Source organism: Lissotriton vulgaris, chromosome 7 (genome assembly GCF_964263255.1).
Source record: "Lissotriton vulgaris chromosome 7, aLisVul1.2, whole genome shotgun sequence".
Taxonomy (NCBI): Eukaryota; Metazoa; Chordata; class Amphibia; order Caudata; family Salamandridae; genus Lissotriton; species Lissotriton vulgaris.
In genome coordinates, this window is record NC_141695.1 from 1,753,487,975 (window position 1) to 1,753,506,637 (window position 18,663).

An 18,663-nucleotide genomic window follows, 5' to 3' on the forward strand; every position below is an offset into this window, starting at 1 on the left:
TGTGTTCATCTCTTCCTACAGAGGTGCTGTCTGTGTCACTCACTGCGTGTTTGTTAGATTTGAGGGTCTCTTGTTGGCACAGGTAGGTACTTGTGACAAATAGGGACCCTTGCCTCTAGTCAGGATAAGGGGATTACATTCCTAAATAACCCCTGCTCACCCCCTTGGTAGCTTGGCATGAGCAGACAGGCTTATCTCAGAGGCAGTGTGTTAAGCATTTGTGACCGCATACAGTAACCCAGTGACAACACTACAGATGGACACCACACAAGGTTTTATATAAAAAATAAGTATACTTTATTTAGAGTTACCACAAGACCATAAACGACAAAAATACACAATACTGTTACTTTAAGATGGTAGATTTAGCTTAGTTAAGTTCAGTTCTTAAGATGCAACTCTTTGCGTCAATGTACCTTACGATGCGTTGCGCTTCCACGACAAGCAATGTCACAGCGAGGGAAATACGGCAAAGTTCAGGTGCAAAGAAATAAAGACGTGAAGATCTTCCAGATGCAGCACACTTCTCCGGGGATGCGAGAAGTTCTCGGTTCGATGCGTGGATGCAGCGGCGACACCCTTGTTCTGCGATGCGATGGCAACAGCTCCAACTGCTACACTCTTCTCCCACAATGCGTGAAGCTTCCGCACGGTGAGATAAATGCAGCAATGACATCCACGATGCGACGGCAGCAGCTCCGACAGCGGTGTGCTTCTCAGGGATGCGGGGCGCTTTTCTTCGATGCTGTGCAATGCGACAGTTCCAGCGCCGACACCCTTGTTCAGAAGTGCGACAGCAGTAACAGTGACGGCAACACGCTTCAACCTCGTTGCAAGACTTTTCTCTCGATGCGGTGCAGTGCGACAACTCCAGCTGCGACACCCTTGTTCAGAAGTGCGACGGCAGGCAGCAGCTATGGCGACACGCTTCCTCTTTGTTGCGGCACGCTTCTCTCAATGCGGTGCAGTGCGACAACTCCAGCGGTGACACCCTTTTTTCAGAAGTGCGACGGCGACACGCTTTGATCTCATTGCATCGCGCTTCCAGCTCCTTGCGACACGCAGTTCCTCAGAAGGCCCAAAACAGCAGCAGGCACTTCCACAAGAACTCTGGGGAGCTGGGGGGTGAAGTCTGTTGTCCCTGAGACTTCAGCAGGAGGCAAGCTCTTTTCCAAGCCCTTGGAAATCCTTCACAAGTTGAAAGCAAAGTACACAAAGTTCCTTTCTCCTTCCTTTGGCAGTAAGGCAACCACTGCAGGCCAATCCCCCAAGCACCAGTTCAGCTTGAGAATAGTCTCTCCTTGTTTCTTCAGGTTCCTCTCCTCAGTAAAGGTTTCTTCTTGTAGTCCATAGTGATCTAATTTCATGGGATCAGGGTCCCAATATTTATACCCCAAAATCCTTTGTTCTCTGAGGGGAGAGGGGCCTTTGCCCAGTCCAAACCAGTTCTGAAGGACTCTGTTTACCAGACTTCTCCTTTCCTTTCACAGTGCAGGGCAGAAACATCAGACGCCCCACAGGAGGTGGAGTCAGCCTTGTGGAAGGCATGCACAGCCCCATCAAGGTTCAGGTGAAGCTCCTCCCTCCCATCTAGATGCAGATCTCTCTATTCACCACTGGGCTGACTCATCCTGTCTCTTGGAATCCACCAGCCCTGTCACTCACAAAACCAGACAAAGGATGCACAACCTAGCAGAGGCAGGCGTGAAAGGTTTAGGCAAGCAAATACCTACTTTCTAAAAGTGGTATTTGCAAACACAGAATGTTAAAACCAACTTCACTAAAAGATGCATTTTATCATTCTGATTCCAGGCATACTAAACTCGAATTTCTACTATATTCTCTAAGTCAGTTAGGATTATAAAATGTAGTAATTCACTACTAGGACATGCCACACACACCAGGGCATGTCCTACCTTATACTTACAATGCACCTGGCCTTGGGCCTACTATAGGGGTGACTGATATGAAGAAAGGGGAAGGTTTAGGGACTGGCAAGTGGGTGCACTTGCCCAGTAAGGGTGGCAGTACCAGACTGCACACAGCCTCTGCAAAGGCAGACCTTAGACACATTTTACAAGGCTGCTTCTGTGGGTGGCAAAACCAGTGCTGCAAGCCCATCAGCAGCATTTGGATTTACATGCCCTGGGCACTCCTGGTGCACTGTACTAGAGTCTGACAAGTAAACCATATAGCCAAACATGGAACCACTGATTAATACATCAATTTACAACAGGGAGCACTTGCACTGTGGCACTGGACAGCAGTGGCACAGCGGCCAAAGCATCTAACACCAGCAAAAACACATGAGGCAACAACAAAAATGGAGACCCAGGCCTAACACGTGTTCCCTCCAGCTGAAATGTGGGGAGAACTACCCTAACTCCTGGGAGTTCTCATCACTAAGGTGGAAAAATCTGGACAGACCATCAGCGTTGGCGTGTTCTGTACCAGGGCGGTGTTCCACCGTAAAGTCCATACGTTCTAGGGAAATGGACCACCTCAGCAGCTTTGGGTTCTCACCTCTGATTTGCATCAACCACCTGAGGGGCCTGTGGTCTTTCTGAACCCGGAAGTGAGTCCCAAAAAGGTATGGTCTCAGCTTCTTCAGTGCCCAGACCACAGCAAATGCCTCACGCTTAATAGCACTCCACCTCTGTTCCAGTGAAAGTAACCTCCTACTGAGGAAGGCTACATGTTGATCTAGGCCCTCCTCATTCATCTGTGACAGAACAGCCCCCACACAAGGTTCTGAAGCGTCTGTCTGAACGATAAACTCACTTGAAAAGTTGGGTGCCCGGAGCACGGGCGCCGTGCACATGGCAGCTTGCAGGGCCTCAAAAGCTTTCTGACAGGTGTCAGTCCAAATCACTTTCTTGGGGTGCTTCCTGGAAGTCAGCTCTGTCAAAGGTGCAACAATGTTGCCATACCCCTTGACAAACCTACTCTAATGCCCTGTGAGACCTAAAAAGACTTTCACCTATGTCTGGGTCTTGGGGGGTTCCCAATCCAGGATGGTTTCAATCTTGGTCTGTAGGGGCTCCACCTGGCTGCTCCCAACCTGGAGTCCCAAGTACACCACGGAACCCTGGCCGATCTGGCACTTACTCACCTTGATCGTGAGGCTTGCCTTCCGCAGCACCAATACCACTTCCCAGAGCTGGCACTGATGTTCTTCCCAACTGGCACTGAACACTGAGATGTCATCCAGGTAGGCGGCACTGAACTCATCCAGTTAAACTAACACCTGATTGACCAACCTCTGAAAGGTGGCAGGGGCATTCTTCATCCCAAAGGGCATAACACGGAACTGGAAATGCCCATCTGGTGTGGAGAATGCTGACCTCTCTTTTGCCCCATCAGTCAAGGCGATCTGCCAGTACCCAGACGTTAAGTCAAACGTGCTAAGGTACCGTGCAGCCCCTAGCCTATCAATGAGCTCATCAGCTCTGGCGATGGGGTGCGCGTCAGTCTTCATGACTGAATTGAGCCCTTTGTAGTCCACATAGAACTGGAGTTCGGGTGTGGCACCCGGCGCTGCAACCTTCGGGACCAACACCACTGGGCTGGCCCAAGGACTGCTGGAGAACTCAATCACCCCTAGGTTAAGCATCTTTGAGAACTCCTCTTTGATGCAAGCTGTCACCCTGTCAGTTACCCTGTAAGTTTTATGCTTCACAGGTAAGCTGTCTCCTGTGTCCACATCATGGACGCATCAATCTGTGACACCAGAAACCAGGGAGAACAGATCAGAAAACTGTCCCAGCAACTGGCGGCAGTCATTCTGTTGCTCATGGGTCAGGGTGGAAGAGAGGTTAACACCATCCAGTGACCCATCTTGCTCTGAGGCTAACAGGAGGTCAGGAAGAGGCTCCGTCTCCTCCTCCATCCCAGCATCAGTTGCCAAGAGCATGCCCACTTCAGACCTCTCTAAGTGGGGCTTAAGGCGGTTGACATGCAGGATCCTCAAGGGGTTCCTGGGAGACCACAAGTCCACAAGTAGGTAACTGGATTCTTGCGCTCCACAACCTCAAATGGTCTGGTCCACTTATCCTGGAGCACGAAGGGCTCCACTGGGGCCATGACCCACACTTTCTGACCTGGTTGAAGCTCTACCAGAGTGGCATTCTGGTCATACCATTGCTTCATCTCCTCCTGGCTGGCTTCGGGATTCGCCTCAGCGAGTTGCCTGAAATGCCTAGTCTGGTTCCTGAAGGCCAGCATGTATCTATATACATCCTGGTGAGGTTTCCTGGGAGATTGGTCCCAGCCTTCTTTGACCAGACTCAGAGGTCCACTGACCGGGTGTCCATAGAGAAGCTCAAAGGGACTGAACCCTAGAGATTTCTGTGGCAAAGAGTAGGCATGGTAAGAGGACGTCCCACTTATGCCTCACGGGTTCCTCAAGACCCATTATCATGCCCTTTAGGGTCCGGTTAAACCTTTCAACCAACCCATTTCCTTGGGCGTGGTAAGGAGTGGTAAACTTGTAAGTTACACCACGCTCCTGCCACGGGGACTTCATATACTTGGAATTTAAGTTGGTGCCCCGGTCAGACACTACCTTGTGAGGGAATCCTACTCGGGAGAAAATTCCCATCAGTGCTCGTCCCACCACGGGGTCCTTTACTGTCCTCAGAGGTTTGGCTTCCGGGTACCGGGTGGCATGGTCCACCAAGACCAGGTTGAACCTGTTGCCCATGGCTGTCTTAGGGTCCAGTGGCCCACAATGTCAATCCCCACCCGCTCAAAGGGGGTACTGACCACAGGGAATGGCTGGAGAGGAGCCATGTGCTTCCTCCCACTCTTTCCACTTGCCTGGCAAGTCTGACAGGTCCTGCAATGAGTGTCTGATCTCTTGCTCATTTGGGGCCAATGAAAGTGGGTGACTAGCCTCTCAAAGGTCTTGTTCTGCCCCAAATGTCCTAATAACGGCCCATCATGAGCCAGCCCCAGTAGGAAGGCTCTGAACTTCTGGGGTACCACCAGCACACGGGCTAATCCAGGTTCAGCAACCTTAGGCACGCTATACAGGAGAGCATTCTCCCATTAAATCAAATGTGATCCTGACTGATCACCTGCTGCCTGGTTTGCAGCCTGTTGCCGCAAGCCCACGAGAGAAGGGCATTCTCTCTGCTCCCTGCAGTATTCCTCCCTGGAGGGGCCTCCATCTTGCTGCCAGTGGGTCAGCTCAGGCAGGTCCCCCAGTTCAGCTACTTGCTCCCCGGTAGGCTCCAGGGCATCCCCCTCAGGGTCTACCTCCTCCTGGGCCATGGGAACTATGGGGGCCGGTTTCCCGTGCCCCGCCACTTCTCTCTAAGGCAGGTTCCTGGGCCTCCCTCTCAGGCTCTAGGTCCTCTTGAGAATCCCTACTGGCTAACATTGACCGGGTGGTCACGCGTGCTCAGTCAGGCAGTCCAACCATCTTTAAGTGAGTACTCTTCTCCACCTTTTCCCAAGGGGAGCTCTCCAAATCATTCCCCAACAAACAGTCAACATGCATGGCGGGCCTCACAGCTACCTGAAGAGTACCAGAGACCCCTCCACTCAAAGCGAACCTGAGCCATGGGACAGTGACTCTCTGTGTTGTCAGCAAAATGCATGAGGGATAATCTGCTCTCGAGACACCAGGTGACACCAGCACTAACATAACACCTGACAGCTGTCACACTGGCTCTGTATCTCTAAGAGCCTCCACCTTTTGGCCATTGATGATCACTCACTGCCCATATTTCTTAGTGTTCCTGGGCAGCTGAGCTTCTGAGACCATCTCATAGTCTTCTAAAGAGACAAGGGTAATTTTTGTGGGACCCCACCCACCTTAGACAGCAATCTCCTCTCCCAAGGTTACACTAGCCATCTGCTGGGGCGGAGCACCAGTGGGTGCAGGTTTTCCAAACAGGCGGCACCTGTTATCATTCGCCTTATGACCACTGTTCCCTCTAATGTGTGCACACTCGTGCACACCTCTCTTAAGGTGAGCGCGCACTGCCGTATGCGCGCGCACACACACAGGACATCCTGCGAAATAATGGCACCGCTGCTTTGACAAAGCGAGCGGCGTGAAAATCAATCTCTTCCTGCATACGGTGTTCCGGTGGAAGAGTCGGGACCTCTGGGTACAGGTAAGGCTGGCTTTGGGGCTTGGGGGCAGATTGTGGGCTTTTGTTTAAGTATTCATGCTATTCACAGCCCCATCACGAGCTGTGATTAACATCAATACTTAAACAAAAGCCCCCAATCTTCCCCACACGGCGCTTTACAAACAAAAGAGTAGAGCAAGTTAAAAAACCCAGCGTGTACTTCCAGAAAGTACACGCTGGATTTTTAAACCTGCTCTGCGCTTTTGTTTGTAAAACGCGGCTGTGAGAGAGATCGTGGGCTATTCATGTTAATCACAGCTCGTGAAGGGGCTGTGATTAGCATGAATACTTAAACAAAAGCCCACAATCTTCCCCGCACCGCGCTTTACAAACAAAAGAGTAGAGCAAGTTTAAAAACCCAGCGTGTACTTTCAGAAAGTACGCGCTGGGTTTTTAAACGGTATCTGTTCACATTAGCTTTTAACCCACACACTTCCCCAATAATGAAGTTCACTTACTTTTGATTCAAGCAAATCGCTTGTTCCAATTTTCCATCTGAGAAAACAATGTAAACTTGTAAACATTATTATGCAGTGAATAAAAACCATTACCAGCAGATAAAACCATCTATTGGTTAAAATGTTTCTAAAACGTTTGTGCAAAAGGGTATTTGTGCTTAAAAATTGGCAATCAGTGCATTGCAGAACAGTTGCCTGATATGTAAATTTTTTTCTTCTAAAGTGATCAATTGTTACATTCGAAGCAGTTAGGTGAAATAGGCGTAACTGGCCAGCCTTCAAGCATCTAGTCAGTGCACCGGTGCCCCAGTTTGGCCTTTCCTTTAGCGCTCGGCCAACGCCACTTGGGCTGTTACATATGTTGCTGTTGGTTTTTGCCCTTCTATATGGACAGTCGCAGTAGGTGACAAAAGCCGCTGCCTGATTGTTTTAACACATTTTGCACATCTCACCAGTGCCCAGGAAGCAGAGCTAACAGCACATATGTAATATCTGCCAGCGGGTTTCTGGATTTATGGCTTCCAGGAAGTATGGTTGTGGTTTCCAAGCAAGGTAAGAGGCATGTAGGGTCTGTGTCAATGTCGAGTTGGCTAGTGTTCATAGGTCATGATCTCTTGAGGACACCTTTAGCTGGAGATTGATGGCCTTTTTCTAGATGGTGAATGGAATGTTCTTTGCTTTGAGGTCTGTTTCTTAAATCTGGAGAGATTTCATAACCTTCCTTACTTCAGTGTGCCAAGGATTGCCTGGAGTTTCAAAAACGAATTTGAAGTGCCCTTTTTGTGATTGTGTGTGGTTCTTTCTAGTCCTGATGTAATATTTCAGCAAGGCGGCTTGGCCATCTAGTGTTTGAATCACAAAGCCCAATTCCAGCCTTAGCCTAGAGTGACAGGTGTATCGTGGTTTTCTTGTACACTCTACAATGGGCTTGCTCCAGGGGTGAGTCTAGGTCCCCAGGGTAGGTGAAGTGGCCATACTGTACGGCTGGGAGAAAGATTGCCTCGTTACCTTTAGAATTGGGGCCGCCGATGCGCTGCTTAGTCGACAGTTACAATGGGCAATCCAGTGTGTGATTGCGATGACATTCTTTTATTGAATTTGCCTGTGCCACTGATGTACTGTTTTCACCAAACCAGGCACTTCCTTGCTGTGCTGTGCTGATAATGTTGCAAGATAGGCACCAGGAGAGGTTATTTTTGTTCCTGCACCTTCAAAATATAAGGACTTTAGTTTTTTCCTGGTTCACCTGGAGATGGTTAGCCCAACTGAATGTATTCAGGGCATTCAATGCCTGCTCAAGACCAGTTTTAGTGCTATCCAAAATCACTATGTCATCCATGTATTAGATTATCTGTAGCTTGATGTTTCCTAGCGTATGCGGGGCCAGACATCCGCTATCCAGGGTTTCCCTAAATTGGCTGAGTACAAATTTGTAATATCCTATTATACCCAATGTGATGCATTTCTACCATCTTTGGAATGTTCATAAATGCAGCAGTCAGAATGTTGGTGCTCAGACTGGAGAGTGACAGTTTGGATGGGCTGAGCACCTGGATAGGAGCTCCTGGTGGGGTCTCCCTATGGTCTCCAACTGACCTTATAATTGAATTATCTCTACTTCTCAATAAACCTACTTGGGAACTACCTACAAGCGTGGACTACGTTATTACATTATTTTGGCGACGAGATTTAAAGAACCCTCTTCTCTCACCTCTTCAAGCGCTACAAGCAAAGTACAAGCAAGTTACTGGAACAAGATATTCTGAAATTTATTCAAGGCACCTCAACTGGCATCATGACCCCACCAGTGACCTGCCACCGGTCGCCCACAGCAGTCTGCCAGTTGTTCAAGCGTCTAGAGGGTCTGGTGAGCAAGCCTTTCTTTTTGTCAAGCCTTCTTACACCCACATTTGAAGCCCTGCTTCTTTGACTGTCTGCTGCATCAGTGCCAGCCTGCCTATCTAACTAACTACTGTGCTGGATGATTATTTCAGTCCTCAACCTTACAACTGTTTAGTCCTTGGGGCTCTGGTGCAACGTTTTACTTCAAGAGAGTTTGCAAGACTGAGTTCACTTATTTTCCGGTGGGTCTGCAGTCACTTCGTTACATACTGCCTGGTGAAGGAGTGTGTTATTGTTTTATTGTCAGCACTTGTCTGCAAGCCAGTACCTACGACCTGGCACTTTGAAGTATTCTTCATTTAGAGGGTTTGTGTTTACCTGACTATGTGTTTGAGACAGCGCTGTGCACCGCTTCCCAGTGGACCCTCTCACACGTTAATTTATTTATTTCTAGAAGATTCGGCGATTTTTTTTGAGTGGACTTTATTGCTTTTCAACATTTTTCTCCTACTACGGTGGTTCAACTGTATCTTTTCATATTTAAAATGGCAGCGCGTGTCTTTCGCTCTGCGTGTTCTTACCTGCTGTCTTCTTCGAGGCTCCTGTGACGTACTGCCTTCCCTGGATTATCAGCCTATTGCTCTGTGGTGTAAGAGGAGCCGTGAGCCACCCTGCTGTGCGTCAATGTACGTGCCTCCATTTTTTTTTATACAGTTTTGTCCAAGCATTCCAGTGATGTTTTCCACGGCAGTGTCTTCCTTGTCAAAACAATATTTTCAAAACACATCGACTATTTTTTGGAAACGCCGGAGGTGGAGGAATATTCTCTTCATTATTTTAATTATACTTTGTTAACAGGCACGGGGAAACACTGTGGTTATTTATTGTTTTACCACGGTGTTCTGTGGACATATGTTCAGTTATCAATAAAGTTTTGTACTCGACGGCTCATCATCACAAGAGTACAAGTCATCTCAGCTGTGTTATGTTCGGGACCTCAACACCCCTCATCTTTATGTCAACCTGTAATCATTTTGCCGTCCAATTAAGGTACTGTGTTCATCATTCTTAAATGCCGGAGTCTTTTGTTTTTTTCTCCGTTCTGGAAAATGTTAAATAAACTTTCAGTGACTGATTTTTTTCTCTCGAGTTGATGGAAAAGAGCCACAGTTCCTTCGTGCATCTATTTTGGCTATTGTTTTTTCCCTCCATTTAGTATTGTACTGCCATCTAGTGACCTGTTGCCAAATTGAACTAATTTTATTCCTATATGTCACATACTTTAACTTTATTATTGGCAATTCTACACCTACTTATTTCATGTTTAGTATCTTCTATACTTTATGTCGTATTTTGGTGTTGTTTGGGCACATTTATGGTGTGGGTAGTTATGTATGGGAGCTGGTCTCCTTATTTTGGTCTATCCTCAGTGTTGGGTGGTGCGCACACTTCTTCACTGGTCCCTCCTTTATGTGCCTGGTCTTTGTTGTTTAAGCTTTTCACAGTCTGACTTTTATTCTTCCTGGCAGTAATTTTTTGTTGTTGTTGCAGTGACTTCATTTTCTTAACACTTTATCTTATTACAGCTGTGTGTTTTTCCTTTACTACTTTGGCTGTATTTTCCTAGAGTTTTAGTCCCTTTAGTTTTCAGTGCTGCATGTCAGTTTTCACACACAAACTCTTTCTGTGTTACGTTGGGTTCTTGACCCTTTAGTCTTCTTCAGAGCACGTCAGTTTTTCATACACAGATCACACTGGTAGATTTTCTGTTGTTCGTATAGGGACATTCTCCCTTTAGATTATAATTGTGCACATTTAGTGTCGATACACAGATCTCATTAATTTTGGTTTTCTGTGTTTTGCTTAGCATATTAGTTCCTTTTGGTTTCTAACAGCACCACAATAGTTGTCCTCACATGGACCCCATTAATTTCGTAGGTGCATTTTGTTATGCTTGGGATACTTTCCCTTGACATTATTGTAATGGGTTCCTACTCATACTTTATTTTGTATTTCTCTTCCTTTTTAGGAGTTGTTTTAGGGTGCAATTCCCTTTGTGTGACATGGGTTCCCACCCATACTCTGTCTTTTCGATCCAATTTGAAGGGATTTTTGAAAAGTTTAAAGTCTCTTATATCTCTTTTCACAAGTTTTACGAGATTTTGTCTTATTATCATATTTAGCTTATGTTCTAGTTATATTTTAGTGCTTTCATGCATTTTCAGCTAAATATGTTCTGTTTTATTGTTTTTTAATTAATTTTTCTCGCACTATTTCCATTGCACTACTGATATGTATTTTGTCATGGTTAATAGTGTTTTGATGAGGTTCTCCTATTTATTCCTCATCTTCTTTTCTACTTATTCTTCTTTTCTGCTTTTCTGTATTCTATAATTTCAAATTTTTTCTATCTCCATTCATTCCTATTCTGGCCAGTAAGTGTGCATGGAGTTGCTTTTCATATTTTATCTATTCTCTTTTCATATTTTATCTATTCTTTTCTCTTCTGCTATTTAAGAAAGGAGGATGGTTTGTATATTTAATTCCATTCTTTGGTCTCTAATTTCTAATTCCATTCTTCTATTCCTATTTCTAGATTTCTTATTAGTTCCTTTGTTTAATTCCTAATTCTCACATATTTCTTCATTTCTCTTATTACTTTTCTCTTGTTGTTTTACTCCTGGCGAATATTCCTATTTCGCTAATTCTTTCTTTCTTGTGCTCACTTTTCTTGATTTCATTTCTCTGTTTCTAAAATGATGTTTCTAACTTTTAAATTTTATATAAGAAAGGGGGATATGTAATATCCTATTATACCCAATGTGATGCATTTCTACCATCTTTGGAATGTTCATAAATGCAGCAGTCAGAATGTTGGTGCTCAGACTGGAGAGTGACAGTTTGGATGGGCTGAGCACCTGGATAGGAGCTCCTGGTGGGGTCTCCCTATGGTCTCCAACTGACCTTATAATTGAATTATCTCTACTTCTCAATAAACCTACTTGGGAACTACCTACAAGCTTGGACTACCTTATTACAAAATTAAACAGAAGGGGGGCCAGGGCACACCCCGGCTTTAGGTCTCGATTTGTTCAGATTTTTCGGGTGACGGATCTAAGCCCCGGTTTTGCTTGAACCCAGGTCATTGAGTAAAATGAGGTTATTGCTTTAGCAGATTAGGGGGCATGCCCTATGCATCTAGCTTCCTCCATAGGGTTGTCCAATGTATCCTGCCAAATGTCGCACTATGGTCACTAAAGAAGCAAAATAGCGGTAGGCTGATGTTTTTGACGATTTGATACCTGAAGAAAGATGTTGCTAGAATATGTCCACAGTTGACACCCTTGCTCTAAAACCGCGCTGGTTCATTCCTAAAGAACCTACTCTTCTTTATGTATGAACTGTGTGTCTATGTGTGCTTTTGCCAAAGACTGACTGCACATTAATTGAGGCTATGGAATGATTATCTAAAATTGTGGATGACAAAATAAATGGTGGATGATTCATCTAGTGATTCTGGGTTGATTTTGCTGAGACAAGGTATAAACTTTACCATGACTAAAATCTGGCCTCTAACTATTTACAAAATCAGAATCGGAAAAGAAATTCTAAGTTCTATGTTGTATGGGAGTCAAGGCTATAGTTGATTTTAAAAACTGCAAATTTCTTCGATCTTTATATACCACTGCCATGTGTTTTGCCCCCGAAAAAATAATGCCTCAACTACTCAAAAGGCCTCTCAATAGCCAAACGCCCTTAATCAGTGATGGTATTGTTTAACTCTGCTGGAAAAAACAAAGGAGACAAATTACCTAGGGGATTAATCTGTACAGAGGATGTATTTTTCTTAGACAAAATATCTTGCATCATATGATAACAAGCAATGGCATACCCAATAGGTCTCGCCTTTGGGGCGTTATACGTGTTTAGAAAGAGATATTGGCTTTGTTATAGTTTTTAATGTGTGTTGTATAGCATTGTGAATGTTGTGCAGCATGTTGAAAATGTATAAATTATAGGTATTGTTTTTAGAAGCTAATTACCTTCTACACCCCAGGTGCTGGGCTTTAAAGGCACGCACAGAGAGCCTGTATTGCATTACCTTGTAAATGTATTTCTCCAGGGCTCAGTATTTATGACAAGGCGCTGAAGCGTTGGATGTGTTGTGACATTTCCTACCTTCTTTCAGTGGAGTACCAGGAGGCATGCTGTATCCCCCTCCCTCTCCTCCAGCAAAGGCTAAAATCTTCTGGCATGGTAGATTACCTTGAATACTTAAACCAAAGCTTTTGTTTAAGTATTCATGTTACTCACAGCTCGTGAAGAGGCTGTGATTAACATGAATCCTTAAAAGTCCACAATCTTCCCCGCACCGCGCTTTACAAACAAGAATCGAGCAAGTTTAAAAACACACTGTGTACTTTTGAAGGTACACGCTGTGTTTTTAAACTTGCACAAGTGTTCTTTAGGTAGTAAACATCATACCTGCCAAGGGTTCAGATTGCTTATGTGTGATATTTTCATAACCTCAGTGTAATTTGAGTGACATTCAACAACTATGAGTGACACTTTCCCTGGAGTAAATTCAAGCAATAAAGACGAGGGAAACATAAATATGAAAAAACCCACCTATTTGAGTACCGAGAAACTCTAAGAAGATATTTTAACTGCTGCAAGGTTGAACAGCGCAGGGCCTATTTTTTAAACTATTTTTTATATGTTAGCAAAGTGTAAACATGGATGAAAATACTCAAAAACACGTTTGAGCGTAGGCAAAGACCCCCATTTCCTGCTGCCAGTGCTGGATTTTGCCTTGCATGTCCAGGCCTTGCTAGTATTATTCAAATGGTAGGCACCATCATACCATGGATTCCCTTAACTTGCAAAGAATTATCAACATTATGCCGGCTTTAGTACTGGAAATGCGCCAGTCACTCACATTCAGACATGCGCACCCATAGTCTGGCACACGCACTCTCACTAACTGTATTAAATATAGTTACTCTGTGAGGCTGCAGTGTGTATGGTGCAAGCTGCTCCCCTCTCCCTCATGGTACCTACAGCATAGCAGGATTTATGGGGTCAAACATGCAGAACTGGAATTCAAGCTGGTCACTTTGTGGTTTGAGACGTATAATGGTTGGCTGGTATTTAGGCATCTATTTTAGCATTTGATGGACTCCCTTGAATAGGCCACCCTACTGTTCCTTGTTCTGTTTAAGCTTATCTGTAAGTAAAACATGATTGAAGGTTATTCCTCTTGATGCTGATTTTTAAATGTTAGGCTGATATTTTTTATTAACTGTTCAAAAACACCCTTAAATTCTTACAATCAAAAGCTATGTTACTCTTCCGCTCGGCTCGTCGGTCGCAGGGTTTCTGCCATTGCAATGAACAGAAATGCAGCTCTTTGATAGTTAATAACTCACTGTTCTATATTGGATTTAAACTTATAAACTGCAAGTAACTGTCTGACGGAAGCAGTAATTGAGTGATGCGCGCGCGGTCTGGTTCCTGGCGCACATAGCCATGGTTGCAGCGCACAGAGACCTTCCACTGCCATGCACAGAGGAAAACAATTAGAGGGAACATTGCTTATGACCCAGGTCCCACACTTGTAACATTTCAGGGGCCCCTGGGGAACAGGACTATCTCTCGGGCCCCTTGCTTTCCCTCAGGGGGAGGCTGGGAACCTTTCCCTTGGTTCCCTTGGGAATTACTTTGGGGCCCTTTGCGGAACTCCTTTTGTTTACCCTTGTCCCCCCACTCTTCTGCTGGGGACCCTGCCACCTTTGGCTGAGTCTCCCATGTGACCCTTGTGGACCCGGGTGCTCACCCAGCGGTCTGCCTCCTCAGCAATCTTCCTAGGGTTAGTCAGCTTGCTATTTATCAGATGCTGGCGCAGCTCTGGAAAGCAATGATCAGACAAGTGCTCCCACACAATCAAATCAAAGAGACCTTGAAAATCATTAACCTTGCTGCCCTTCACCCAACCATCCAATGCTCTGCAAAATAAAGTGACATATTCAACCCAGGTACTGATTTCTAAATTCTTGCATTTCCTGAACCTCTGTCTATAGAGTTCAGAGGTCAAACCATATCTAGACATCGATGCTTCTTTCATGTGGCTGTATGAATTGTGGACTTCAGAAGGCAAGTCTAACAGTGTGTCCCGCCCCTCACTAAGGAACCTTCCCCGCAAACCTTCCCCCCAATCTCTCTCAGGGAACCGGTGGGAAGACATGGCTACCTCATAGGCCTGAACCACTGACCAATATCATCATTTTTGTAAAACTCTTTCACCACATCTTTAGGAATATACACTCTACTCTCCACAGACTCTGATGGTAGGCTGCCACCAGAGGGAGTAACCTCCAAACTTTTGGTTTTAAACTCCAACTTCCTCAAAACTTTTTCATGCTCAAACTGTATTTTCTTTTCCTCTATATCTAACCTCCTATTTCCTATTTCCAGTTGCCTATTCACCTTGAACTTGGTCATCTCCATTTCATGCCTTCTCGATCTCTCTCTGACCTCCAACTCCTCTAGAGACAGACTCTTGCCAGAAGAGACGCTACCTGCAGGGGAAGGTACTTTCCTTCCTCTTGAGCCCAATGGCTCTTCCTGTTGTACCACTGCTTGGTCATCCCCCTCCTCAATTTCAGGGGTTTTGCTAGCTTCTACCCAGGCCCTCAGCGCCTTATAGAATTCTTCCTTCACTCTGAACCCAGAGGTGGAGACTTTGAAATTTTTGCAAAAGTGCTTAAGCTGTGATACTTTGTAGCTTTCTAATTTCTCTTCTTCCCATTCAAGATCAACAGAGGCTATGGATTCTGCTTTCTCCACTACAACTGAATCAGGCATCTTTAAAAAAAAATAGAAAATCCAAAACGGAATCTACCAAAAAGAATGTGGTTTCGTTGTGGTCTGCACTCACTAATTAGTGTTTACCAATCACTGTACAAGAGTCACAAATGCAAGTCCAAAATCCTCACCGCTGCCACCAATGTTAGATTTGAGGGTCTCTAGTTGGCACAGGTAGGTACTTGTGACAAATAGGGACCCTTGCCTCTAGTCAGCATAAGGGGATTACACTCCTAAATAACCCCTGTTCACCACCTTAGTAGCTTGGCACGCGCAGACAGGCTTATCTCAGAGGCAGTGTGTAAAGCATTTGTGACCACATCCAGTAACCCAGTGACAACACTACAGATGGACACCACACAAGGTTTTATATCAAAAATAAGTATACTTTATATAGAGTTACCACAAGACCATAAACGTCAAAAATACACAGTACTGTTACTTTAAGATGGTAGATTAAGCTTAGTTAAGTTCAGCTCTTAAGAAGCGACACTTTGCGTCAATGTACCTTACGATGCGATGCGCTTCCACGTCAAGCAATATCGCAACGAGGGAAATGCGGCAAAGTTCAGGTGCAAAGAAATAAAGACGTGAAGATCTTCCAGATGCGGCACGCTTCTCCAGGGATGCGAGAGGTTCTCAGTTCAATGCGTGGACTGCAGCGGCGACACCCTTGTTCAGCGAAGCGACGGCAACAGTCCCAACTGCGGCACTCTTCTCACACGAGGCGTGAAGCTTCCGCACGAGGCGATAACTACAGCAGCAACATCCACGATGTGACGGCAGCAGCTCCGATGGCGGTGCGCTTCTCGGGGATGCGAGGCGCTTTTCTTCGATGTGGTGCCATGCGACAGTTACAGCAGCGACACCCTTGTTCAGAAGTGCGACGACAGCAACAGTGACAGCGACACGCTTCGACCTCGTTGCGAGACTCTTCTCTCGATGGTGTGCAGTGAGACAACTCCAGCGGCGACACCCTTGTTCAGAAGTGCGACAACAGGCAGCAGAGATGGCGACACGCTTCCTCTTCGTTGCGGCACACTTCTCTCGATGCGGTGCAGTGCGACAACTCCAGCGGTGACACCCTTGTTCAGAAATGCGACGGCAGCAGCAGCGACGGTGACACGCTTCAATCTCGTTGCATCGCGCTTCCAGCTCCTTGCGACACGCAGTTCCTCAGAAGGCCCAAAACAGCAGCAGGCACTTCCACAAGAACTCTGGGGAGCTGGGCGTTGAACTCTGTTGTCCTTAAGACTTCAGCAGGAGGCAAGCTCTTTTCCAAGCCCTTGGAGATCCTTCACAAGTTGAAAGCAAAGTACACAAAGTTCCTTTCTCCTTCCTTTGGCAGCAAGGCAACCACTGCAGGCCAATCCCCCAAGCAGCACTTCAGCTTGGGGATAGTATCTACTCAGTTTCTTCAGGTTCCTCTCCTTAGTAAAGGTTTCTTCTTTTAGTCCAAAGTGAACTAATTTCATGGGATCAGGGTCCCAATATTTATACCCCAAAATCCTTTGTTCTCTGAGGGGAGAGGGGCCTTTGCCCAGTCCAAACCAGTTCTGAAGCACTCTGTTTACCAGACTTCTCCTTTCCTTTCACAGTGCAGGGCAGAAACATCAGACGCCCCACAGGAGGTGGAGCCAGCATTCTGGAACGCAAGTACAGTCTTGGAGCACTTTGTTGACAGGACTCCTTCTCTCTTTCAGTGTGCAGGGCAGAGACATCAGCCGCTCCCCAGGAGGTGGAGCCAGCATTGTGGAAGGCAGGCACAGCCCCATTCAAGGTTCAGGTCCAACTCCTCCCTCCCATCTAGATGCAGATCTCTCTATTCACCACTAGGCTGACTCATCCTGTCTGTTGGAATCCCCCATCCCTGTCCCTCACAAAACCAGACAAAGGAATACACAACCTAGCAGAGGCAGGCTTGAAAGGTTTATACAAGCAAATACCTACTTTCTAAAAGTAGTATTTGCAAACACAGAATGTTAAAACCAACTTCACTAAAAGATGCATTTTATCATTCTGAGTCCAGGCATACTAAACTCGAAGTTCTACCATATTCTCTGAGTCAGTTAGGATAATAAAATGTAATAATTCTAACAGCCCATTCTGGCCTATGGGGAACAGGTAGCCTTGCAATAGTGAAAAACGAAAATGTCTGTAATTCACTACTAGGACATGCCACACACACCAGGGCATGTCCTACCTTATACTTACAATGCACCCTGCCCTTGGGAATTCTATAGGGGTGACTGATATGAAGAAAAGGGAAGGTTTTGGGACTGGCAATTGGGTGCACTAACCCAGTCAGTGTGACAGTACCAGACTGCACACAGGCTCTGCAATGGCAGACCTTAGACACAAGCCCAGCAGCAGCATTTGGATTTACACGCCCTGTGCACTCCTGGTACACTGTACTAGGGTCTGACAAGTAAACCAAATAGCCAAACATGGAACTACTGATTAATACATCAATTTACAATAGGGAGCACTTGCACTGTGGCACTGGACAGCAGTGGCACAGTGCCCAAAGCATCTACCACCAGCAAAAATACATGAGGCAACTACAAAAATGGAAAAGAGACCCACACCAATGGTGCCAGGTCTAACAGTGTTCATCTCTTCCTGTTGAATTGTTTTTTGTGTCCCTCGCTGAATGTTCACCTCTTCCTAAAGAGATGCTGTCTATGTCACGTGTGTGTTGAATGCTTTCACCTCTTCCTAGAGAGGTGCTGTCTGTGTCACTCAGGGGGTGTTCATCTCTTTCTTCAGAGTTTTTTTCTGTGTCACTCGCTGCATTTTATCTGTTCCTACAGAGATGCTGTCTGTGTCCCGTGTGTGTTGTATGTGTTCATCTCTTCCTACAGAGGTGCTGTCTGTGTCGCTCGCTGCTTGTTCATCTCTTCCTACAGAGGTGCTGTCTGTGTTGCTCGCTGCATGTTCATCTCTTCCTGCTGACATGCTGTCTGTGTCGTGTGCGTGTTCACCTCTTCCTACAGAGATGCTGTCTGTGTCACTCACTGCGTGTTCACCTCTTCCTACAGAGGTGCTGTCTGTGCCACTCACTGTTTGTTCATCTCTTCCTACAGAGGCGCTGTCTGTGTCACTCACTGCGTGTTCACCTCTTCCTACAGTGGTGCTCTGTGTCACTCACTGCTTGTTCATCTTCTCCCACAGAGATGCTGTCTGTGTCACTCACGGATGTTCATCTCTTCCTACAGAGGCGCTGTCTGTGTCACTCGCTGCATGTTCATCTGTTTCTACAGAGGTGCTGTCTGTGTCGCATGCGTGTTCACCTCTTCCTACAGAGGTGCTGTCTGTGGCACTCACTGCATGTTCATCTCTGCCTGCACAATTGC